Source organism: Micropterus dolomieu, linkage group LG18 (assembly GCF_021292245.1).
Source record: "Micropterus dolomieu isolate WLL.071019.BEF.003 ecotype Adirondacks linkage group LG18, ASM2129224v1, whole genome shotgun sequence".
In the NCBI taxonomy this organism is placed as follows: Eukaryota; Metazoa; Chordata; class Actinopteri; order Centrarchiformes; family Centrarchidae; genus Micropterus; species Micropterus dolomieu.
In genome coordinates, this window is record NC_060167.1 from 38,322,980 (window position 1) to 38,332,990 (window position 10,011).

Genomic DNA, 10,011 nt, shown 5'->3' on the forward strand with positions numbered 1-10,011 from the left:
TCTCTGGCCTAACTGAATTAAAGAATGAACAAGCTACGTGACAGTGGTCACGTAGACAGAAAGAGGGTGGTGGCTGATTTGACAAAGAAACTCAGCTACGGAGTAGGATATATAAAGAGGAGTCAGAGAGAGATCGGGGTTATTCCTTGGCAGATCTCAAGAGGCATCGGACTCGGAGCAAGACCATCACCGCACCGGACCAAGAACCCAAGACAAGAGATGGGGATTTGAACAGCAAACAACTAGAGAACACTTCAGAGATTCTTCAGGGGACTTCAGGGGACTTCAAGAGATCGAGCCACAGAGGGTAACCACAATGACCAAACCAACTGAAGATTTTCTCTCACTCAAGCTGCAATGAAGACTGAAGACTTTTGAAGACAATTTGAGGGCTTTGGACAAAGCCTCAATTTTCCACCAGGGTCATCAGCCCAGCAGCGGAGGAAGGATTTCACCGGCCGGGACAGCTCCTTCCCCTCCCTTTCTCTCCAAAAAGAAGACATCAAAAATACTCAAGCTCAGCTATCACAATCAGGTTTTGAATTTTAGAGATTTTATCAGTTTACTTAGGTTTTAATCAGTTTTAAGTTGTATGCTTGCCCTTGCTTAATTTTGCAATAAAATATAATCACTATATTTAAAGTGCAAGTAGTAGACATTGAATTTATTTCTTCACTAAGGCAGTAATTATTTAGGTAAAGTGTGTTTAACATCTTTAAGGTTCTTATAGGTTGCTCTAGCCAATGAAATTAACTTATCCTTGTGGCCTATTTTCCTGGCCACTAAACACAATCCTAGCAACTATACCAAGTGCACTGATCAATGAGAAGAGAGCTGTCGTTAACAGGCGTGGCTGGGGTGGTATTTGGCTCTAGGGCTATTCAGTCAGGTGCCATTTCAGAGTAAGCAGGGTAGGCTTTCGGAAGAAGACAGTTAGAAGCTAGGCGAATCGGGATCTAATAACATACATACTGCATATTTAAGACTACACACATACAATATAGTAATGAATGAAACCAATATGGATAACCTGAATACAGATATACATTTATAAGTAATATAAATAGTACAGTAATTCCATTGAGACAGTATATTGCCGAGTCTGAGAGATGTCTGCAGTGACAGGCAATGACATGTGAAAGGGGATACTTTGTAGCTAGATGTGAACAATTATGTAACAGAGTTCATTATTTGTACTTGAAAATGATTAGGCCTTTAGAAAAGCCTTTGCAGTCACCGCTAAAACAACATGGATGAGATTTATTGTCATGAGTTTGCCTCTGATAGGAATATACTGTTCAATGTCATCTGTTTTGCAGGCAAAGTATTGGGCGTGTGGGGAATAATGTGTAAATAAGTGCATGTAATATGCTTGTATGTGAATTCATTGTCCCTCTCTGTTTGCTAACGTTGTGCTTAATCTTTTTTGTCCTTTTTCAGATTTCAGTAAACTACATCATTAATCAAGTAAGCTAGTTTTTAGTCCTCTGTTATTTTATTTAATTTTTTTACCTGAATCTGTACACCACTTGCTTAGTGCACCACTGCACCACTTAAATTATTTAATCTACACAATGGCATCACGCTGGTCAAAGAGGCGCAAATTTAGTCAATGCTTAAGGCCACGGAGTCAGAGATACTAAATCAGTTTGAAGAGACCTTTAGCAAACAGAACTTGCAAGGCAACACCTCTACTGCCACGGCATTTGAACATGTTGAGTGCCCAAGTGTGGTAGTTGAGTCAGGTGCTTCAGCCTCTAGTCATTCAGTAGGAGAGGAGCTACCAGTCATAGGGGAATATGAGCCAAGTTCAGCATTCAGTGATACTCATGTTTCATTGGACACTTCTCATGACTGCGGTGTTGAGAGGTTTGGCTGCTGTACATCAACTATTGACTTAGATGATGCAGATCTTGATGCTGAAGCTCCAACTACTGACTTTTTGATCACAAGCTTAAGATATTGGGTCTCTACATTTTCAGTCTCTAGTAGCACTGACTGCACTCTTGAGCATTTTGTGTGTGTTTCACCCAGAATTGCCTAAAGATGCCCAAACAGTTTTCAGGACACAAGGTAAAATCTCAACCATGAAGATCGAGGGTAGTGGAATACAATCATTTTGGCCTGGCTAAGGGTTTGGTGTCACGGCTGAAATCTTTGATCCTCCCTGCTAACTTGAATACAATTAAGTTGCAGTTTAACATAGATGGACTTACCACTATTCAGAAGCAGTATACTTCAGTTCTGGACAATTCTGGCAATTATAACGTTTTTTTAGCAACTGCTTTTTTTTTTTTCCACCAACCAGCTTCTACCACTCTGCAGTCTCCCCCCCATCCCTCAACCAGCTCCCAACCAATTAATGACCCCGCTCATGCCCCAACCAGCTGCCAGTTGCCTCCACTGCTTGAGTCCTATACCAGTGCCCACCTTTCACCCTTCCCACATGACGACTTCCAAAATGACCTGCCTCCAAGATCATACGCAAGTCTACAACCTTCCCAGCAACTCCAGGAGTGTGTAGGATTCCCCGCCCCTGCACTCAATCCCTTTCAGGGATTATCTCCAGAAGGTATGTTTAGATAAGGGAGTTTCAACACATTGTATTCGTAATTTCAAACGCCAACATCTTGTCATTTGGATTCATTCTTTTTTGTACAGATACCATGGATTCTGCAAGGCAACTATTAAAAGGCAAGTGCAAAACTGCTATGCTTTGATATTATCACAGGATTTCAAAGGAATGTCCTAGTGGGCAATTACAGCGCAATGAACATACAACATTTTTGTAATTGCTTTACAAATCATGTCTCTGCCACACAACCATAATAGTCATTGATGGTAACCTACAGTACCCCAGAAAACAAGACTCATCAATCAATCATAAATCATCAATCAATCATAAATAAAGGCAATGTCCGTGCATCTTTGCATAGGGGCCTGTGCCAGCAGATTTGCCTCTTCGCACTATGGAGGAGCTGGACCGTGCAGTAGCGATGGCAAGTTCGAGTCTTTTGACAGACTCGTTCATTCAAATCTCGTTCATTAAAATTAACTAATCTTGTTTTGAGTCATGTCGTTCATTTGAACTAGGGTGGTTATTGCGGCGCTGCAGCCCTCTAGTGGACGTTTAAAAAACAGCGCCGTTCTCAAACACGGAAGGCTGCCTGGCTTGCTTTATTTGACAAAGTATAACGCGTAAATTCAACTCTTGATTACTGTACATCATCATTATATAAACCCCTACGTTTAAAAAACAGCGCCGTTCTCAAACACGGAAGGCTGCTTGGCTTGCTTTATTTGACAAAGTATAATGCACAAAATTCACCTCTTGATTACTGTATATCATCATTATATAAACCCCTCTGGGCCCACAATCAAATTCAAACCATGTAAAAAACACAGAAATATGTTGTCTATATGCAATCAACTCCGGCTAAATCCTTCCATTTTCACAATCTTTCCCGAGTATACAACCAGACCAGCCATATAAAAGCTTATGTATATAATTACTATCATTATTTCTAAAGTGCTCATTCATACAGTAGCCTAACGTCCCTATCCATGAGTAAAATATCAATTTCAGATTTGCAGTAAATATATTGAAGTAATAAGCTTGATACACTATATGAATAAACACACTCTTATTAAAATTCAACCAATTTAATAATAATCTGGATCAAGCCACCAAGTTCTTAAAAGATCTCCAGCACAGAGAGAGGAACAAAGAAATAAACACATATAAACGCAGCAGTTTGGCAGTTCTGGACGCAGAATGGGCCACATCAGATCGGAATTCTGCAGACAGAGAAACACACATGAGCACATCGCTCTCAAACTCCCGAGTGATACACATGATTAGGTCTTATGAACGAAATGTTCTTTGAATGACACAACACTACCGTGCAGAGACAACACTCCAGTCCCAGGAGGCCAAGAAAACAGTGGTAATTACTTAAGGGTTATTTTAAACTTTCTCACTCACAAAAGTGTTTAACTGATTAGTTAAACTGCAATCCGTGTTTAACTAACTTCAATATATGTCACACCTAAACTGCTGAATACAGTATTGAAAATCAGCAACCCTGCACAGAAAAACACATCATTAGCCTACATCATCTTTGACAATGGCTAGCGAAAGAAACAGTTATCGTGCACACACACACATAAGCATGCACACACATTAACCTCACTTAAAACTGTTATACTTTTCATATTGAAAGGTGTCACGCTTCGCTATAATCGGAGGGACCACACTGGAGGTGCGAGTCTGTCGCATGCTAAGCATGCTCTGACCAATGAGCTGGCATCTGGCCGCAACTGGGCTGGAAAGAAGCTAAAGGACCAGACAAAACAAAAAAAAAAGCATTTAAAGAGATGGTGCTCTGCAGGTGCATGTTTGGTGAGTCAATCTGTGTAAATATCAATGTTGTGTTTACAGTTAATGTTGTCTTGTGGATAAGTCTAGATAAAGAAGTGAAGGGTACAGTGTGTAACATTTTGGGGGATCTATTAGTAGAAATGGAATATTATATTCATAATTATGTCATTAGTGTTAGTCACCTGTAACTACAAATAGTTTAGATATATTTTAAAGGAGTCACCTTCAGCAAAACTTTCCCCCAATTATAGGGGTGGGAATCTCTGGGCACCTCACGATTCGATTATGATTCAGAGGGCTGCGATGCGATTTTAAAATGATTTTCGATGCATTTTGATGCTTGATGATAATTTTTCTCTATACAAGGATCTCTGGATAATTACTGAGCATTTAATTTGCAAATTAAAATCCAAAAGAAACATCTCCTAATGAGCTTAAAAGGACTAGTTTGCATCCCTAATTTACTTCATTAACCTCAGCTCCATGGTCCCTCATTTCTTTAACAATCAGCTTCCTCTGAAAACTGAAATGTAATTATCAGCATGTAACGTTGCAGTATGTGTACAGGACAGAGCTGCACCCGTTTAGTGTACGCTTATACAAGTACGGAGCTTGTACCTTGTACGACCCTTGACAAGTAGGTAAGTTAGTAATGACATACAGCTGAGCAAGTTAACATTACTTCCTTATTAATTTAACTAACGCTACATAACAAAAAACGTGCTGTACAGGGAGATTAGCGCTAACAACAGCTTTCACTTTTCCAGCAGTTGGGGAAACTACAGACTTTTATTAACCCGTTCCACTCCGGAGTATGGATGATATAGTCTGTATCGGACAGCTTACGTTCTACCACATATGGCCCTGAAAAGCGAGCGGAGAGAGCAGAGCCAGGGATGGGGTGCAGGACCAAAACTTTGTCCCCAGGCTGAAACTGTCGTTCCACCGCCCTCTTATCAAACCACCTCTTCATCTTACTCTGTGAAGAGGAAAGAGTATCTCTGGCTAATGAGGAGGCACAGTGCAGCTGCTCCTTGCACTGAGAAACAAAATCCAACACATTAGTCACAGTACCTGAATCAGACATAAACCGCTCCTTCAGCACCTTCATAGGGCCACGGATATCATGCTCAAACACAAGTTCAGACTCTTGCTTGGCCTCACGACAGGCGAAGAGAACAAAAGGCACCCCTTCATCCCAGTCCTTTTCAGTGTCATAACAATACTTGCGTAACATGGATTTGAGCGTTTGATGCCATCGCTCCAGCGCACCTTGTGACTCTGGGTGGTAGGCGCTGTACACCACATGGGACACTCCCAACTGCTGCATAGTCTGTGTAAATATTTTAGAGAGAAAGTTAGTTCCTTGATTGGTCTGCAAAACGTTTGGCAGCCCAAAGGTGGTAAAGAACTTAGTTAAAGCTCTAATGACAGCTGGTGCCGTGATTCTCCTCAAGGGAATAGCCTCCGGAAACCAAGTGGAAGCACACATTATTGTGTCCAAAAGAAGTGTTTCAAAATAATCATAGGTTTTAGAAACACCCAGATGACTAGACCATACATGTTCATGTGCCAACTCTAAAACCTGCTGTCGGCAGCCGGTGGGAACAATAATCTGGTAAACCGTAGCCCCGTCCTCCCCTGCATACGGCTGTGAGACCCACTTACGCATCAGCACTCTGTTGTCAACTAGATAAGATTTATGCTCACTACTACTCTCATCAGCGGCAGCGGTGAAACATTTCTCCAGTGTTGTGTCACCTCTCATATACATAAGTAATGTCATTACCCATTATAAAGTCTACTCCCTTAACAGGAAAACATGACAGGACAGCGACAGGGAAAAAAACTGGAAAGCACTGGAAAGAATAAAGGACTGGGAGCCCCTGGTGTCCCGCAACACAGTGATAGGACGCTGATCTTCCAGCCCACCTGTAAGAGACACAGACACCTGGAAAATAAAGGGTTTCAAACACTCAGTAGGCTCTTCCAGAGCAGAGGACTGACTAGTGGGGGGCACAGTTAACCCCACACATTTTGGCTGTCCTGACGCAGTCCCTTGTTTTCGTTTTAACACCTGACAATCAACAACCACGTGCCCAGGTCGGTGGCAGTAGAAACACAGCTTTTCAGTTTTACCACCTGGCAAGAGTACAGGAGCACGGGCAACAGGAGCATCGGCATGTTTCAGAGGCGTGAAGGAGGAAGGCGCGTCCCTCTTAGTGAACACCGTTCTATGAGTTAAAGCAAACTCATCAGCCAACGAGGCAGCCTGCTGTAGAGTGGTAGCCTTCTGCTCATTTAAATAAACAACAGTGCGTTCCGGTATACAGTTTTAAAATTCCTCCAGAAGTACAAGCTCATGCACAGACACAAAATCCTTCACTTTACAGGCAGCACACCATCGGTCAAACAAGATCCCCTTCTCCCTCACCAGATCTGCAAATGTCTGGCCCGAGGTTTTTTTAGATTTCGAAATCGCTGCCTGTAAGCTTCCGGCACCAGTTCATACACCCGTAGTATAGCCCCTTTAACCTTCTCATAGACCAAACTATCCAGGCCTCCTGTGCCCTACCAGACAACTTGCACTGTAGAAGTATGGCCCACACATCAGGTGGCCAACGCAAAGCGGTAGCGATATGCTCAAATGCTCCAAAATAAGACTCAACCTCAGCCTCACGGAACACGGAAACCAAAGAAATATGTTTACTCACATCAATTTAACAATTTATCTAATTTTTTCAATCCTGGAAAAAATGGCGACGGCACGGAAACAATGCCACCTGCCTTCGCATGACAAAGCCGCGATTTGGCAGAAAATCTACAACATGCTGTTTATAACTTTGTTGCTGTTTACCACGGTCGGTTCTCCGCTATGACGAGTCTACCTGTCTTGGAAGACACAAGCGGAACTGGTGACTGGGACGGGAGAACACTGGCTTTTGCACCCAAACTGTGTCAAAATCATTCGGACTAAATCCTACCATCACAACAGGGCGGCTGTGGCTCAGGAGGTAGAGCGTGTTGGCTGTTAATCGGAAGGTCGCCGGTTCAATCCCTGGCTCCCCCTGGTTGTGTGTCGAACTGTCCTTGGACTGAAACCTGAATTGCCCCTAGCGGCTATTCCGCTGTGTGAATGTTAGTTCAGTGTATGAATGTGTATGACTGGTGAATGCAGATGTAGTGTAAAAGTGCTTTGAGTGGTCAAAAAGACTAGAAAGGCGCTATACAAGTACGGAGCATTTACATTTACAACATGAGTAGATGGCCGGACTCTATGCCATCTACTCATCTGTTCTACGTAATGGTTGTGCCACGATTGATCATCTTAACCCTAAAAAACAGCAAGGATTTACCTCACCAGTGCGGAAGGTCCACAGCGTGCTACTCCTCTTGCTGCTACTATCCGGGGACGTACAATTCAACCCGGGGCCGGTGGTCACTCGGAGTGCATCACAGGTCAGTGGTGCCAAACACTCTTCGGCGGCGACTGTGACGAATACGCCCGAGGTGGTGAGTTTTTTTGGAATACCCGTACCGAGTATCCCCCTAACTGGAGTAGATGCTTCGGCCCTGGTTTCTGACAAGCTAGCCAGTACAATGGCGGTGCTAACGGGGAATTGTCAGCTGGAAAATTCTGCTCCTAATGATATTGGATACATCAATCCTGCTGTTAAAAAACATATTGCTCATAAAACTTTTCAAACAGTTAATCATGCAAAGGTCGTTTGGGACCCGAAGCGGAAACCAAGAGGGCTTTTGGGTGGGCACCTAAACATCCGAAGTATCATCTCTAAAACCGATCAGTTGACTCATTTATTAGCGAATTCAAATCTGGACTTTTTGTGTATATCTGAAACATGGCTTCAACAATCTACTCCTATTAATGTATTTACAATGAATGGTTTTCAATGCTTTAGGCAAGACAGGACTGTGGGAAAAGGGGGCGGGGTACTTATGTATGTAAAAGACTCTATCAAATGCGAAAGTATGTTTTTTAAGTCAGCTATCTCCCTTGAGTATGTTGCACTGAAAGTCATCTTGTCTCAGCAAATGTCATTCATTATTATAGGCCTCTATAGACCCCCAACTGCCAATGATACATTTTATACAGAACTCACTGACAGTCTTAAAGAATGTGACCAGAATAAAGAAATTATTCTCATGGGGGATTTTAACCTTAACTGGGAAGACAAGTTAAAGAGGAGAAAGTTAAAAGTAATTACAGATCAATTCCATTTAGAACAGCTGGTAAAGGGCTCAACTAGAATCACAAAACGCTCCAGTACACAACTCGATCTTTTTTTTTGCAATAAACCAGAAAGGATAACAAAAAGTTATAATTTTATTACTGGCTTATCTGACCACAACTTAACTCTGGTGGCAAGGAAATTAACTAAAAATAGATTTAAGAATAACACATCATCCTGCGGCAATAATGCTCTCTTTATACCAAAATGTAAGCAGGACACATTTGATACTGAGATACATAATTTGGACTGGGGAGAACCTGGAGAATAGTTGCCAGTTATTTACATCAAAAATTAATGTTGTCAGAGATAAATTCACTGTTAAAACTAAGAGAAAAAATAGAAACAAGGTCAATTTGCCTTGGTTCAGTGAAAATTTATGGAAACTGATGAAGAGTAGAGATGCTGCCTTAAAAAAGTCCATCAAGACTAAAAGAGATACAGACATATTGGTTTACAAAGGCTTGAGAAACAAAGTGGTTAATGAATTGAGATTGGCCAAGTCACAATTTTTTCTCAAACTTTTGAAGGATGCTAACGGTAATAGTAGCCAAATATGGAAAAGTATTAATAATTTAATAGGGAGAGCTTACCATTATTCAGAGGATATCCGGCTCACAGTTCGAAACAAGATAATAGATGATGACATAAAAATTGCCTCTGCTTTTAATTCTTTTTTTATTGATTCTGTTCAGGAATTTGGAAACCATTTTAAACTTGGGGAACAATGTAATAGTTTTGGTATTGCAAGAGAGGGTTTTAACTTAGTGAGTGAAGAGGAAATAAAGAAAGTGATTTGTTCCCTAAGAAATTCAAAAAGCAAAGATGCTTTTCATCAGGACACAATGTTTATTAAAAAACATTCAGCCACTCTAATCCTCCCCAATGCTCATTTAGTAAACCTCTCAATTACTCATAGTTTATTTCCTATAGACTGGAAACATGCGATTGTAATTCCTATCTTTAAAGCTGGCGACCGCCATGTAGTCAGCAATTACAGACCCATTAGCTTGTTACCAGTAATTTCCAAGGTTGCTGAAAAAGTGGTCATAAACCAACTAACAGATCACATTAACAGTTGCAACCCTGGTCTAAATTCAGTCCAGTTTGGATTTAGAAAACTTCACTCCACAGAAACAGCAGTTCTATACTTAACAGAGCAAATTAGATCTGTTCTTGATAAAGGAGGAGTTGTGGGAGCTGTGTTTCTGGACTTAAGTAAGGCCTTTGACACAGTTAATCACAATGTCCTCATGTCTCGACTCATTAGCTTCAATCTTTTGTCCAAAACACTTGCATGGATTTCGTCTTACCTATCCAATAGAAGGCAGTGTGTAAAAATCAATGACACGTGCTCCAGCTCCTTGGGGTACACAACGG